The sequence below is a fragment of the Mus caroli genome, chromosome 10 (genome assembly GCF_900094665.2).
Source record: "Mus caroli chromosome 10, CAROLI_EIJ_v1.1, whole genome shotgun sequence".
Lineage (NCBI taxonomy): Eukaryota > Metazoa > Chordata > Mammalia > Rodentia > Muridae > Mus > Mus caroli.
Window position 1 is genome coordinate 120,862,222 of NC_034579.1, and position 8,543 is coordinate 120,870,764.

Consider the following 8,543-nt stretch of genomic DNA (forward strand, 5'->3'; position numbering starts at 1 on the left):
CTGGCGCCCTCTTGTGGAGTGTCTGAAGACAGCTGCAGTGTACTTACATATAATAAAAATAAATAAAAAAAAACAAAAGCACATAACATGAGGGGGTTTTAAAGAAACCAGAACTCTCAGTACACCCAGCTGTCCTGGGCTCGCTCTGTAGACCAGGCTGGCCTCAAACTCCCTCTGAGAACCAGGCGGGCCTCAAACTTTAAACCCGCCTGCCTCTGCCTCCGGAGTGCGGGGATTAAAGGCATGCACCACCACTGCCCAGCTGGACATTAACTTTCTTTTTTTTTTTTCTTAAGATTTATTTATTTATTATTATGTGAGTACACTGTCGCTGACTTCAGACACTCCAGAAGAGGGAGTCAGATCCCATTACAGATGGTTGTGAGCCATCATATGGTTGCTGGGATTTGAACTCAGGACCTTTGGAAGAGCAGTCAGTGTTCTTAACCGCTGAGCCATCTCACCAGCTTGGACATTAACTTTCTAAGTCAACAGAAAAAAATTGATAACAAAGATAAGTGTGCTAGCCAGGCTTTTTTTTTTTTTTAATTCTTTCATATACTATATCTCAGCCTCAGTTTCCCCACCCTCCCTTTCCCCTGTCTCTCCCCCTTCCGCCCCCAGATTTACTCCCCTCCAGCTTCCCTCAGAAAAGAGCAGGCCTCCCAGGGACATCGACCAAACATGGCATAATAAGACTAGGCACATCCCATCACATCAAGGTTGGACGAGGCAATTCAGTAAGGGAAATGGTCCCATAGGCAGGCAAAATAATCGGGGACAGCCCCCACACCCACTGTTAGGATTCCCACAGAACCACCAAGCTACTCAGACATAACACAGAAGCTCTGGCTAGTTTTTAATGTCAACTTGACGAGGAGCCAGAGTCATCTGAAAGGAGGGAACTGCAACTGAGAAAATGCCTGTCATAAGGTAAGTAGGCAAGCCTGAAAGATATTTTCTTTGTTGTTTTTTTTTCATTAATGTATTCACTTTACATCCCAATATCCGCCCCTCCCCCAAATCCCCTGGATATTTTCTTAATTAGTGATTGATGGGGAAGAGCCCAGCCATTGTGGGTGGTGCCATCCCAGGGCTGGTGGTCCTGGGTTTTATAAGAAAGCAGACTTGAAGCCGGGCGTGGTGGCGCACGCCTTTAATCCCAGTACTTGGGAGGCAGAGGCAGGTGGATTTCTGAGTTCGAGGCCAGCCTGGTCTAACAAAGTGAGTTCCAGGACAGCCAGGGCTACACAGAGAAACCCTGTCTTGAAAAACCAAAAAAAAAAAAAAAAAAGCAGGCTTGAGCGATCCAGTAACCACACCACTCCATGACCCTGCATCAACTCCTGCCTCCAGGTTTCTGCCCTAACTTCCTTGCTGGACTGACAGAACCTGGAAAGGTAAACAGAACAAGCCCTTTTCTGAGTGGCTTTTCCTTATGGTGTTTCATACAGTAGTAAAAAAAAACATAAGACAGGAGTTGTTACCAGGACCGGGGGCTGTGGCTGTGACAGAGATGCCTGGCCATGCGTGTTTACTGTTGGATGTTTGAGGGTTGTGGCATTTGAGCTCTAGACTGGGAAAGCACTGAGTGCTCAGAGCACAGCGAGGTGCTCTGTGGGAGCTCGGAAGATACAAATGTCCAAAGCAGTGCAGAACACAGAGGCCTGGCCTGTGGTGTTTCAGAGGAAAGCCAAAGACTCTACCTGGCCTTTTGTGTGGGAATCTGGTGTATGGTCAGCTGGAGCTGAAAAATCAGCTGTGACTAACAAAAGACCAGAACCACTGAAGTAAAACCTTTGCTTTTTCCGGGGAAACCAGATGCTGATCAGCTGGGCTGAAGAATCAGCTGTGATTCACTGAAGTCAAATCTCCTGGGAAGTGTTTCCTCAGAAGCCGTGCTCCAGAGGTGGCCAAGGTTGAACCTCATGCCGGCAGCTGAACTTGGTTGTGTAAGAGTGACCCAGCTGATAACTGCTTTAAAGGTATAAAGGGATCATGGACAGCAGGTGAGGCTTGACCCTGTGTGGCAGGCCTGGAGTCCCTGAAAAGAGCCCAGGAGAGGTTAAAGGTGAAAGTGCAGCCCAGCTCCTGTAGAAGAGTCCAGCATTTTGGAGATGCCAGTACCAGGGGATAACCACCAAGAACAGCAGCAGGTGTGGAGTGGAACCAGCCTGAGCCTAGAAGACATGTTCTGTGTGCTACAGAGGACAGAGCCAGAGAAGTGACCAGGCCCTTTGGAGGAGCTCAGAAGATCATGAGAGACTTCCAGACATTGGAGGCTGAGTCATTTACTGTTGGAACTGGTTTTGCTTTGTTCAGACTGTGACTGTGGGCTGGTTCTTCTCTCTTGAGGTAAGAGAGAGGTAAAAAAACTTATTTTTTATTTTACAGGAGCAAATTTGAATATTTTAAAGAGACTTTGGACTTTTACTATTTGAATTTTATTTATTTATTTCATGTATGTGAGTACACTGTCGCTATCTTCAGACACACCAGAAGAGGACATCGGATCCTCATTACAGATGGTTGTGAGCCACCGGTGTGGTTGCTGGGAATTGAACTCAGGACCTCTGGAAGAGCAGTCAGTGCTCTTAACCGATGAGCCATCTCTCCAGCTCCAATATTTGAATTTTTTTAAAGATTTATTTATTTTTACGTGCACTAGTGTTTTTTCCTGCATGTATGTCTGTGTGGTGGGGCCAGATCCCCTTGAACTGAGTTGCAGACAGTAGTGAGCTGCCGTGTCAGTGCTGGGAATTGAACCCAGGTCCTCTGGAAGAACATCCAGTGCTCTTAACCACAGAGCCTTCTCTCTAGCCCTACTGTTTACATTTTTAAATTCTTTGGGACGTTTAAATTTGGGGATGCTTTAGACTGTGATGTCAATAGTAATGTGTGATCTTGGGAGTGAACAGAAAGGAAAGGTTATGGCTTCATACTGAAGCGATGTGTTTGTGTGTCAAGCTGACAAGGGGTCAGTTATTCTTGGTAGCCTGATGTCACCTTGACACACAGGCTAGAGTCATCTGAGAGATGGGAATCTCAGTTGAGAGCAATGAGATCAGGTTGTAGGGCATTTCCTGCACTAGTGGTTGAAGGTGTAGCCATCCCTGGGCTGATGGTCCTGGGTTCTGTAAGGAAGCAGACTGAGCAAGCCAGTGAGCAGCGCTCTCCATGGCCTCTGCATCAGCTCCTGCCTCCAGGTTCCTGCCCTGCTGGAGTCCCTGTCCTGACTTCCCTCAGTGACGGACTGGACTGTCACCTGGAAGTATAAGCAACATAAACCTTTTCCTTCCCGCCTTGATGTCGGGCATGGTGTTTTGTCACATCAATAAAAACCCCAGGACAACAACTAACCCACAATAAAAAGGAGGATAATGAAGAGGCTTTATACACAACTTACAAAGCCTTTCTTAGGCCATTTTTATAGACTGGTATGAGGCGTGGGGTATAAATAGAAAAGTTGGTTTTAACAAGTAAAGCTGGTTTCCTATTGCAGTTTACTAAGGCGGAGGTCACAGACTTTGCTGTTGTTTTAAAATCTCCTAGGAACTTCTTATAACAACAAACTTGTAGATTGCTCCTCTGTCTGTGCTAGGGCCTGGAAATCTTGTTTCACATAGGTAATGTAATCTAAGCTTTAATAACAGTCATCATTTCAAAAGATACTTTTTTTTTTTCTTTGTGGAGGTGAATAGGTGCTAAGGCTGAGGGACAGCTTGTGAGAATTGGTTCGTTGTTTCTACCCGGTCGACTCTGAGTGTCAACCTCAGGATGTTACGGTCGGTGGCGAGTGGCTGTAGCAGATGGGCTGTTTTGCCCACCCATCTCTCATTCCCCTTACGTCATCTCCTGTTTAAAATTCATCCATATTTGGAATTTGGCCTGCAAGTATTTTATTTTTGCTTGTTCTCAGAACAGGCAGGCCTGGAACTGGTTATGTACCTGAGGGTGACCTTGAACTTCTAGTCCTTATGCCTTTGCCTCCCATATGCGAAGATCTCAGTATTTGCCACCACACCAGGCTGTCCTGGAACTCACTATGCAGCCCATTCTGTCCTCAAACTGCGACGACCCTTCTGCCTTAGCCTCCCCGAGTGTCGGGATCACAGACAGGAGCCACAACATGAGCTGTGAGCCCAACTTGCCATTCAGCTTTCATGTGCTTAGATAACGATCAGGTGGTGGGTACAGATCAGAGACAGAGCTCTTGCCCAGCATCCTGGCACATTGTGGCTTCCAGTAGCCCACAGAGGGGGCACAGCTTCAGCTTCAAACACTTATTTCCTGTTCTGGCCACATTCTGTCTAGCCACGCCCGATAGCTTGCAGATCTTCAAAGATATCCTGTCTCTGGTTCTTAGCTTGTTCCCTTTGACTTGTATACTCTCATCCAAGACAGAAACACACACACATACTCACACACACATTCATGCACACAACAAACCCACATGCACACACACACCTACACGCTATCCTGCACCAAGCATAGCCAGGTCACCTGGTCCATACGAGGTCCTGAAATATTTATAGAATGAATGGACAGATATGACACAACAGCTGGTGTCATCCAGGAGGGACCTCGGGGCCTAAGGGGTTGGAGCCATATATTACTGTTTTTACATTTTCACCCTGAAATGGGTGAGGTGATCTGACTTGATAAAGAAGGAGGTAGGAGAGAACTCTAGGGAGTAGCAAAGACTTGAAAGACATGCAGTGAAAGAAGGGAGAAGGTCACTGGGCTCCAGCCAATTCACAAACTCTTTTTTAAAAATTAGGTTTTTTGAGACACAGTCTCACTATGTAGCCTTGGCTGACCTGGGAGCTCCTCAGAGCTGCTCCTCCTCCTGAGGCAAATCTCTGTGAGTTGGAGGCCAGCCAGGGCAACCAAGTGAGACCCTGTTTTTAAAAACAACCCTCCCCCCCGCCCCTGTAATTTTATTGTTTGTATGTGGGCATGGTGTATTTGTGGGCTTGATGTGTATGCGTGGGCGTGGTATATGTGGGCATGTGTGCCAAGGCACATGTATCAGGTCACAGTTTCTTTATATGGTTCTAGGGCTCAAACTCAGGTCATCGAGACTGTGGCATGTGTTTTATCCACTGACTATCTTGTCCTACCTGTGTGCCTGGTACCCACAGAGTCCAAAAGAGAGCGTCAGATCCCCTGGGACTGGAGTTGCAGATGGCTGTGAGCTGAGGGCTGGGACTCCAGCCCATGTGTACTTTGTAGTGATAGCTGTTGTTCATTTTTTAGGTTTATTTTATGTGTATGGGCTTTCTGCCTGCATATATGTATACGCACCATGTACATGCCTGGTGCTTAGTGTCCAAAGAGGTCAGCAGGGGGCATCGGCTCCCCCTGGAACTGTAGTTAGACTGTTGTGCCAGCGGGTAGGTGCTGGGAACCAAGCCTGGGTCCTCTATGCAAGAGCGGTAAGTACTTTATTTTAAAACAAGGTCTCGAGGCATAGCCTTGGTTGGCCTGGAACTCTCTATGTTAATCAGGCTGGCCTGGAACTCTCACAGATCTTCCTGCCTCCGCCTCCAGAGTGCTGGGATTTAAAGTACACCACTCTTAGGCCCACCTGACTTTAGCTGCTTTTTCTTCTGATGTTCCGGTTCTCAACTGACTTTCTTTGATATCTTGTTAACTATAACTCGGTCAGAATCATCCTGGGTTGGAAAGGTGGCGGGCAAAGCATTTTAACCCCTCAGAGGTAGTGCACTTCCACCAGGAATGCTGGAGGGTTCTCTATGTAGGGAAAAGGCTGGGCAGGTGACTGAATTGCCACACCCTCTTCATGACTGCACATAGTTTGGTTCAATAAAGCTATCTTCCAAGAAGGGAGTAGCCTGTATCTGTCACCGTCAAAAGTAAACTGTTTGTAGGCGAGCTAGGGTAGTCATCCAGTGGTAGATCATTTGTCTGGCCCTGGGTTTGTACCCTAACACTACACATATAAGAGGAAAAGCTACAGAGCATGGGGACACATGCTTGTAAACCCAGAACTGTGCAGGCAGAGGCAGGGGTGCCGTCAGAAGTCTAAGGTAAACCTGGCCTATGTGGCAAGACGTCTCAAAACAGGCTGGGGAGATGGCTTACTATAGAAGCATAAGAACCTGAGTTTGGGCCAGCATTTAGGAGGCAAAGGCAGGCAGATCTCAATGAGCTCAAGGCCAGCCTGGTCTACATAGCAAGTGCCAGGCCAGCCTGGTCTACATAGCAAGTGCCAGGCCAGCCTGGTCTACATAGCAAGTGCCAGGCCAGCCAAGGATTGATAGTAAGATCCTTTCTCCAAAAGCAAGGGTGAGGCCCCAGGATGTGTCAGTGTGCAAAGACCGATGACCTTCATCTCTGGACCCGCAGGACAGAGGAGGAAAACCAACTCCTCCAAGTTGTCCTCTGACCTTCACACACACACACACACACACACACACACACACAGCCTTGAGAGTGCTTGCATGCACGTGCACACACACACATGCATACACACACATGCATACACACACAGCCTCGAGAGTGCTTGCATGCACGTGCACACACACACACACAGCCTCGAGAGTGCTTGCATGCACGTGCACACGCACGCACACATGCACACACACAGACATAGCCTCGAGAGTGCTTGCATGCACGTGCACACATACACATATGCACACACACACAGAGCCTCGAGAGTGCTTGCATGCACGTGCACACATACACACATGCACACACATATGCACACACACACACAGCCTCGAGAGTGCTTGCATGCACGTGCACACACACACACACACACACATATGCACACACACACACTAAATAATTGCAATGAAAAGTAAGGGCAGACAGTTCCTGAGGAACAATACTTGAGGTGACCTTTGGCCTCCACACACATGCATGTAAGGCCCACCTGCAACCACACATGCCTACACATGAATGCACACATATAGCATAGACACAAGAGTTAAAGCATTAAACAACAAGTCAGGAGCAATGGCATAGGCTGGTAGTCCCAGCTACTTGGGAGGCTGAGGAAGGATCACAAGAACAAGGCCAGTCTGGGCTACAGAGTAAGTTCAAATCCAGCCTAGGAAACTTGACGAGACCCCCCTTCTCCTTTTTTCTTTTTTCTTTTTTCTTTTCTTTTTCTTTTTTCTTTTCTTTTTCTTTTTCTTTTTCTTTTTCTTTTTCTCTTTCTTTCTTTCTTTCTTTCTTTCTTTTTTTTTGTTTTTTGAGACTCCCTTCTCAAAATTAAGAGAACTAGGGATATAACTCAATGATATAGCACTTGGCTAGCTAGCATGCATGAGGCCCAGGGTACAGAAAAAAACAAAGAACCTCAAACCCCTAAAAGTTTTGCTAAATAACAAGTATATTTAGCTCTGTGACAGATGATTCCTTCACATTCTTTTTTTGTTTGTTTTTTCGAGACAGGGTTTCTCTGTGTAGCCCTGGAACTCACTCTGTAGACCAGGCTGGCCTCGAACTCAGAAATCCGCCTGCCTCTGCCTCCCAAGTGCTGGGATTAAAGGCGTGCGCCACCACTGCCTGGCCCTTCACATTCTTTTAAAAACATAAACAGTAATTTTTTTTTAGAACTGTTTTATGTGCATGACTGGTTTGCTGTATGTGTGTGTACACACAACACGCATGCCTGCGGGGTCTCCTGGAACTGAGACAGTTGTGAGGTATCCTATGGGTGCTGGGTCTCAACCCGAGTCCTCTGCTAAAGCAGTGCATGCTTTTAACCGCTGAGCCAACTCTCCAGCCCCTCGTTTTAAAAGTTCCATCGGTTTAAGGAGAACTGAGTGCTGCAGTGGCGGCGTCTCATAGCTGGTAAGCCGGTATTCCTCCCTTTTGCAGCCTGACTCGGAAAGCTCAGGCCAGAGGAAGAGCCTTTGCAGGGCAGAAGCTGTGCCAAGTCTTCTGGTTTTCTGGAAATGTAATTGCTTAAAGTGGTCAAGTAGGCCAAGAGTGTCTTTTGAAATCATATGTAACAAAAACAAAACCCCCGGCTATATCTTCTCAAGCCTGCTAAAACAGCAGGCCTCAGGCTGTGTACGCCCTGCGTCTCATAATTATAGAAGAGACTTTAAAGTTTCAAGTGTCTCCACTCCATCTTCAACGTTTCTCCCCCTCAGAGATGCTGGAGTGAAATTGAAGGCGGTGGGACACTCGTGTAATCCCAACACTAAGGGAGGTTGCCACACATTCTGGGCCATGGACTAATTATACAGCAAGAGCCTGCCTAAAAAAAAAAAAGTCTAAAGAGTTCTGGTAAGAGGGGTCTGGACCTATTGATGGATATAGCAGAGTGCACAGGAGTGCCTAAAATCGTACCACTTAGGTTCATACAGTGTAGTGCTTAGACTTTTTCTTTCTTTCTGTCTTTTTTTTTTTAAGATTTATTTATTTATTTATTATATGTAAGTACACTGTAGCTGTCTTCAGACACACCAGAAGAGGGCATCAGATCTCATTACGGGTGGTTGTGAGCCACCATGTGGTTGCTGGGATTTGAACTTCGGACCTTTGGAAGAGCAGTCGGGTGC

At 46.9% G+C, this 8,543-nt stretch overlaps 1 long non-coding RNA gene across 1 annotated transcript in view; it reads left to right on the forward strand.

Annotated features, from left to right (window-relative positions):
* Positions 1-8,543, forward strand: part of LOC110303651 — a 14,747-nt gene that overhangs the window by 1,790 nt on the left and 4,414 nt on the right. Inside the window, exon 2 of the long non-coding RNA XR_003837749.1 lies at positions 1,822-2,355. This is a non-coding gene — a long non-coding RNA (uncharacterized LOC110303651). The remainder of the gene's footprint in view (positions 1-1,821; positions 2,356-8,543) is intronic.